Genomic DNA, 7806 nt, shown 5'->3' on the forward strand with positions numbered 1-7806 from the left:
ACAAAGAAAAAACAATAACAAGGTTAGATATCTTTGAATAAGGGATTGAGGGATAAAACAGGAGTTAAATTTAAAAAGGAAAATATAAAGGAGATTTAGGCCAATTTTGCTTGTGGATGACATGTTTTGCATATAAAATAAAGAAATTAACAACATATTTAAGAGATCACGATTGTGGGTTTTGGTAAGGATAAAACTGGGTCAGATTAGTAGGGTTAATATCACATGGGCAGCTGTTTCTTCAACAAGCCCACACAATTAGCAAGTTTAATCAATATTAAGATATTTATAGATCGATGAATTAAACTGTCACTCGTCTTTCAAGTTGTTGCGCTTGAGATAACGTCGTAGGTCACATGATAACGTCAACATGGCGCATAAAGTGCGGATCGCATTCATACTTAACGAGATCAGGCAATATAGTACCTACTCTTTTAGAGCTCGTTAAGTAAGTACTTATTGAAAATGAGTACCTACTCAATGAGTATGCGGTTTCGAACGCAGCCCATGTCTCCTCAATCAAACACACCTGATTCAGGTCATCAGCTCATTAGTAGCTACTCCAAGACCTGATGTGGGTGTGTCAGACAAAGGACACATCCAAAATGTGCACTGTTGGGGGTCCTCCAGGAACGTGGTTGGGAACCACTGCTTTAGACTATGATGGGCAGACCGAGGCTTTGTGAAGCACTGAAACAGTTAAAGCAAATGTGCCATATTTTTTCAAAGCTTCAAATCAATCCGACGCCCGTCTCTACGGCGACACCTAGTGGTCACTTGCATGTATTGATCTGAAATACCTTGACAATGATCCATGTAAACAGTTTTTTACATCTGTCTGACAACTACATGATCTTGGTTGTATAACCTGTAGCCTCCTCATTGTGAATAACTATAGTTTTTTTGTGGTCATGAAAAATGAACATTAATAAGATAAATAAAGCCACAATGTGTCACATTTGTTACATAACATTCTTATTAAAAAATATTATTTGCTCTGCTGTTGAAGGAGTTAGTTGACTTCTTTTTTTACATATAATTTCTCCAGCCTTTGAAAGAATCCTCTCACATGGGACACTTGTTGTCCTCTGCACCCTCCAAAATGCCAGGATGAGCTCCTCAAATGGTGCATCAAGACTAGCTGCCTATCACAATACACACATCTCACTTTATTTGGTGTTTCCAAGTGGAAATGCTCCCACACCACAGATGTACGGCATCTCTTGTAATGGACAATAACAAAGATAACTTCCTGATTAACAACATCCTCATGCTGGGAAAATATTATATACACAAATGCAAGTTCTTAAAGGTGAAACCAAGATTTTATTAATTTCATAATGAGTTTAACTCTTATACAAAAGCCCTCAAAGTTATGAAAATGCAATCAGTCTTCTTTCCATTATAGAAGAATATGATCTTCAAACAAAACCATAGCCCCTTTAATGTTTTTAGTTTTTAGTTTATTTTATTATGATTTGCCTGATATATTTTTCTACTGTACTTTCAAGCACCTGATCTGTATTTTGTAATACAAAAATGTTCTGTTATTGCCATGCTGTTTGTAAATGATTATTTGTTCAGCAATAAAAAAATGTACGGCATCTCTTATGTGGAGCCTCCTTTTTTATCTATTCTATTAATATATCTATCTATATATCACCTATGAATCTATATAATTCTATATCTCTAACTTATGCTGTGCTATCTGTCACTGTCTAACTTAGCCTATATGAATGTGTCACTGTATCTATCCTATCTGTCACTGTCTATACCTATCAGTCAATATATATCATTTAAATCTAACCTAAATATAACTAACCAAAGTGCACTATAAATCTCACTTATATCACAAAATCACTGTCATCACAAAATCTGTCTCCTCTCACCAAACGGACGAGGTGAAGATGGATTTACTTCACTTTTAAACTGTGGTGAATTAGGTTCATACAGATGTGTGACTGTGTGGTTTGTTCCCGCCCCCTTTAATCAACACAGTTTCGACAGGCGCCACCTGATGAAACACTTCGAAGCTTCATTTAGCCATAGTCATATGACATGGGTGTTTCGAGTTACAGTTCGGAGCAGTGTTTCGAAACATCTGTGCCTCGGGATGTCAATTTCGCGTCAGCGAAAAGGCTTGATTTTGGAGAAGGATTGATTGAGATTCAGAAAACAGGTCAGTCATACATAAGAGTTCCAGTTGGAACTTACACAAAGCACAATGTGACCATTCCAAAAAGAGCTATACTGGGAGAAATAGCAGCCATTCATTGCTAAGATTATTCAAACGGATCAAGTTGAGACAAGCAGTACACAGGAAGTTACTTCATTGCAATCAGGGCGATCGGATGACAGTGGCACGCTGTGGCATCCTCCCGTAGATGTGAGTCATATGAAATCCAGTCACCAAGCAGTCGTGAAACAACTACTCTACGAAGAGTCGGCTGTATTTGCACGTGATGAGAATGACACTGGGAGCATTCCCAGTCTTCAGATGACGTTGAGCTTGAAAGATGATATTCCTATGCAGAAAGCCTACACATCGATACCCAAGCCACTCTTGAAAGAAGTGACAGAGTATGTGCAGGATTTGCTGGCCAAGGGTTGGATAGTGAAATCCCTATGCTGCGCCAGTAGTGTGTGTTAGAAAAAAAGATGGTGCACTGCGGTTGTGTATCGATTACCAACAGCTTAACAAGAAAACTGTGGCTGATCGCCATCCTTTGCCACGAATTCAGGACCTCATGAATACCGTGGGTGGGTACCGTTGGTTCTCCATACTTGACCAAGGAAAGGCCTACCACCAGGGGTTCATAGCTAAAGGGTCAAGACACATGACTGCGTTTGTGACGCCTTGGGGATTATTTGAATGGTTACGGATACCATTTGGACTGTCAAATGCCCCAGCCACATTCCAGCGAAGCATGGAAGAGATGCTAGACTCCATCCGTGATGAGTGTTGTCTACCTTACCTGGATGATGTACTGTGTTTTGCCAAAACTTTTGAAGAGCATGCAGAAAAATTGTGAGTTGTGTTCCGAGCTCTACGACAGCATGGAGTAAATCTACGTCCAGTTAAGTGTGAGTTGTTTAGAGGTCCGGTATCTGGGTCGTCTTGTGTCTGAAGATGGAGTAGATCCAAAAGATCTTGAAGCTGTGAGAGTACTCTGTGACAAAACACCACAAAACGTTGGAGAAGTCCGCCGTCTTGTAGGATTCCTGAGCTACTATCGAAGCAGTAACGAGCATTCAAGCCTCCCATTTTCATTACTGTAATGTTAAATTATTAATATTTAAATTGTAAAATAAGAACAACACTACAGGGAAATACTTATTGTGGAGACTTTATGCAGATTTGTTTTTAAAAATCAGTTTTTTTTCAACATGTTTTTATTACAGTCAGTCGAATTTTGGGAGTATTTGTAATGAAACTAATGTTGTTTTCTATAGTTGGTATGGTTGGGCTGATTAAGTGCATATTTTAGGTCTGGTTTTAAAAAGAATTAGCATTAGCATTACAAAGATAATCATAATGTACCATCATGCGTTATATTTTTTAAATAATTTTGATAAATAATTGTAACAAGTTAAAATGCATTATAATATTTGCAGATTGTGAAATTGGTTTTGTCATGTGTTTTAAAACATTATACTTTCTAAAGTTGTGTTCAATGAATAGATAAGTCTATAAATGCATTATAACTATAATATTTCTATAACTATAACATTATAACTATAACAACAATTATTCATGAGACCAAATACAATGCATTATAAGGTGCATTATGAACACCTTTATAGTAACAATTAAGTACATTTAAACCTTCAAATTTCAATAGTGTAATGCAAAAATTAATAATATTCAAATTGTAAATTAAGGAAATAACAGAGTAGCCTTTATTCAGATTAAAAACCAAAGAAAATTTGAATGAAAGAAATAAAGTCAAACTGTGTAATAAATGAAGATGCTGAGATCTTGAGAGATCTGTTAGTGTGTAATGTTCTGTTGCTGCCAGTCAAGTTAATCAGGAAATGCCGTTAAAATAACAGTGTTTATAGGTTTATTTCAATTAAGATATTTTACTTTAATTTAACAGTTTTTTTTTTGCTGCCAGTCATTCGATCGTTTTATCACTATGGTGAACTGTGTTCTTACTGTTGTCACGGCCTACAGTGTTTTTCCACCAGGTGGCGTTGTTCCATGTTCTAGAGTGAGCGTCAGGAACAGGTGTGCTGCATTACCGGTGATTGCGCTTGAGTCAAGAGACTGCGAGTACAAAAGGAATGGCGGAGTTGGACTGTGGGCGTTCATCTTTTCCTCTTCAGTTCCAGATTGTTTTTCTTTTCTTTATTTTTACTGAGTTATTGTACTATTACTTTGACTTATTTTCTATTAAATGTTTATTTGTTAAATTGAGTTCCATGTGTGGCCTCCCCTTGTCTTATGTTGCTTCACCTTGAGCCAGGTGGACGTAACACTGTTTAATTACAGATTAATATTGAAAATGTACATAAATTTGTGATTTCAGAAAACTGAAAAAAAGAATGCTATATAAAAATGTGAATTACTGTAATTTGCCATTCATGTCATAATACTTAAAATAACAGCTTAAAATAACAATATCTGTTCATTTACATTTGCAATTTGCTTGATAGATGAATAATTACCTAATAGTTTAATAGATGCATGAAATTCCGATTTGAGTTTAAATTATTTTATTATATTACAGAATATCAAAATTGCAAAACATCTGGACAAACATGACCAATACTGAAATACTACAGAATTCATTCACAATTTCTTACTATTAAATTTACATTACATCTACATTTAGCAGACGCTTTTATCCAAAGCAACTTACTATATATATATATATATATATATATATATATATATATATATATATATATATATATATATATATATATATATATTACCTATTAATATACGATTCAAGTTATTTTGTACGTTATTTCAAGCATCTGATGACTGTAGTGTCCTCCTCCATTCTGCTCTATCATTGAGTCAATCTTCTGCAGTAGATCATTCACCTGCTCTCTGTTATTCTCATCTCTGTTGTTGAAGACGTGAAATCCGCCTCCACACTGATCAACTAGATCTCTTAATCTACTGTTCTCCTTAATGAGTTCATCTACTGTCTGTCCTTCCAGCTGATCTCCATGAGAGAAGAGAATGATGGAGTATTTTAACACTCCCTCTCCAAACATCATCTCAATGATCTGAGGAATCTGCTGCTCATGTTCAGTGAATCTCTTAAACACAATGAGGAAAGCGTGCGGTCCAGGACTGGATAAATAAACACTTCGCACGATCTCTGTCATTAACTCTTGAGGTTTGATGGAAGTGTCGAATCAAGGAGTTTCAACTACAGACACAGATCTGCCTGAAACAGTGGCGTGAGCATCTGAACATTCACGTGTTACTCCATTCATACTCATCGCAGATCTGAACTCTTTCTGTCCCAGGATTGTGTTTCCAGCTGCACTCTTGCCAAAACCAGTTTTACCCAGAAGAACAATCCGTCTGGATGAAGGACTGGAGACAGGAGCGGCTGGTTTATAATTTTTTGGTATTTTTCGCCTCAATGGATTCTGTTTCAGCATCTCTGCATCTTCCACTACATAATAAAGAAACAAAATAAAAAGGATTTAAACATGAATTTTGTCACAGTGTGTCATGGTTTGTTTCTTGTTCATGTTTCATGTTCTTAGTTTGTCATGTTCACTGTCAGGTTTCCTGGTTGTCATTGGTTCATTGTTTAATCATTGGTCACAGGTGTGTCTTGTCTAGTCATAAGTCTATGTATTTAGCCCTCATGTTTGCCATGCGTCTTTGTCTAGTATTGATGCTGTAACCCATTGGTTGGTGAGTTTGTTTCTGGTCTGGTCTGGTCTGGTCTAGTCTAGTTTAGTTCAGGTCAAGTCTTTGTTTATTGTGTATCTGTGCAGTGAATTTGTATGTTACAGATACTATATAGTACATGTGGATTTTTCTCAAGGAAACAAAATCTTTCAAATAATGCTGTAAATTATACAGGAAACCTCTGTGGAGTCATACAGTAATTTTTTCCTCACTTACTAGTCTATGGACAGTGGCTTTTCTGAGGTATACATCAGCTGTTCTCAACCCTGTCCTGGGGACCCCGATGTCGCCCTCTACAGCAGGATTATTCAAATCTTGCCCTGGAGGGCCAATGCGCTGCAGAGTTTAGCTCCAACCCTGATCAAACTCACCTACCTGTCATTTTCTAATGAACCTGAAGACATTGATTAGCATGTTCAGGTGTGTTTGATTAGGGTTGGAGCTAAACTCTGCAGCGCATTGGCCCTCCAGGGCAAGATATGAATAACCCTGCTCTACAGTGAGAACACGGATGGCCTGAAAATCCTGTGAATGACTAGGAAAGAGTTCAGAATATTTTAAATGTAGTTGGTATAAAAACTCACCCATTGTGTGAAGGTATGTCTTAAGTATTTTAGTAATCAGTATTTGAACTCCAGTATGTCCTCTCTTCTTGTTGTTGAACACGTGGTATCTCTGCTCATATTTCTGAACGAGTCTCCTCAGTCGTTCAGTCTAACTGATGAATTCATCTATTGACATATTTTCATCCTCCAGTTCGTCTCCTCTGGTGAAGAGAATCCAGGTTTTCTCCAGTCGTTTTTCTCCCAGCAGCTCCTCAATCTTCTCCACAGTTTTTCTCTCTTCAACAGTGAATCTGTCAGCTTTGATGACCAGCAGAAACACACAGAGACCAGATTCACATCTCTGAAGAACCTCTTCATATTTCTGCTGAATCTCTTCTTCTCTCAGCTGTGTTAAGTAATCCTGGTGTGTCACAAACAGTGACTGTAATGCCACCAACAGTTCCAGATTCAACAGCTACGTTTCGTGTGACAGATCTGATGCTTTTCTTTGATATGAAAGCGTCCCAGGATTGTGTTTCCTGATGCACTCTTCCCAACTCCTGCTCCTCCCAGTAGGACCAGATTTAAATGCTGAGATATGGCATCTTATTTGCTCCCTCCATTTCTCTAACCTTTCCTTTTCCTTTTTCTTCCTCTAGTTTCTCTTTAATCTCTTTCATTTTAGACTCATGTTTGGCTTTAAAGGCCTCTATCTCTCGTCTGACTTCCTCCTCTTTCTCTCTGTTGATCTGCATGAGTCTGAATGCTCTCTCAGCCTCCTGAAACATTTTGTCATTGTAGTGTTTGGCGTTGTTATCCCACATCATCTTATCAATCTTCTTTAACAGACTTACAACTTGACCAGGATCCTTCTGTTCACTCAGTGAATCACTTAATTATCTAATTAACTCTAAGTGATCTAACTTAACACTGATGCAGTTACATTTAACACCCTGTAGTGTGCACACTTCATTTTTATTTAATCTGGGCTAACCCATCTGGCTGTGCTGGCTGGACTGTCAGTGTCTCCAGTTGTCCACCACAGGGCAGCAGAGACTTTGAAATGTGAACAGAGGTGGAAAGTCCAGGTTCAGAAGATAAACAGTCCTGCTCTTGTTCCAAACACCTGGATTTGCTCAGTTTTTCAGCCAGGAGGTAGAATTAATGAGTGAAATCAGCTGACCGAGTTCATGAGTGGAATAAACATATGGCAGGACTTTTACTTTCTGACCCCTGACTTTCCACCTCTGACTACATGTAATCTACACAACATGTGTCGTCCCTGAGCACACACACTACATGTGTTAAAATCTACACAACATGTGTCGTCCCTGAACACACACTACATGTGTTAAAATCTACACAACATGTGTC

At 37.6% G+C, this 7806-nt stretch overlaps 1 pseudogene across 1 annotated transcript; it reads right to left on the reverse strand.

The window, feature by feature from the left end:
* Window positions 1-4956: 4956 nt before the first annotated feature.
* LOC307123327 (GTPase IMAP family member 9-like) lies at window positions 4957-6577 on the reverse strand (annotated as a pseudogene). The gene is made up of 2 exons (XR_013818700.1): window positions 6472-6577; window positions 4957-5642 (listed from the first exon to the last, which is right to left on the reverse strand). The product of XR_013818700.1 is annotated as a GTPase IMAP family member 9-like (transcript).
* Window positions 6578-7806: the final 1229 nt, after the last annotated feature.

The sequence above is a fragment of the Gobio gobio genome (genome assembly GCF_949357685.1).
Source record: "Gobio gobio genome assembly, chromosome: 1".
Classification (NCBI taxonomy): domain Eukaryota; kingdom Metazoa; phylum Chordata; class Actinopteri; order Cypriniformes; family Gobionidae; genus Gobio; species Gobio gobio.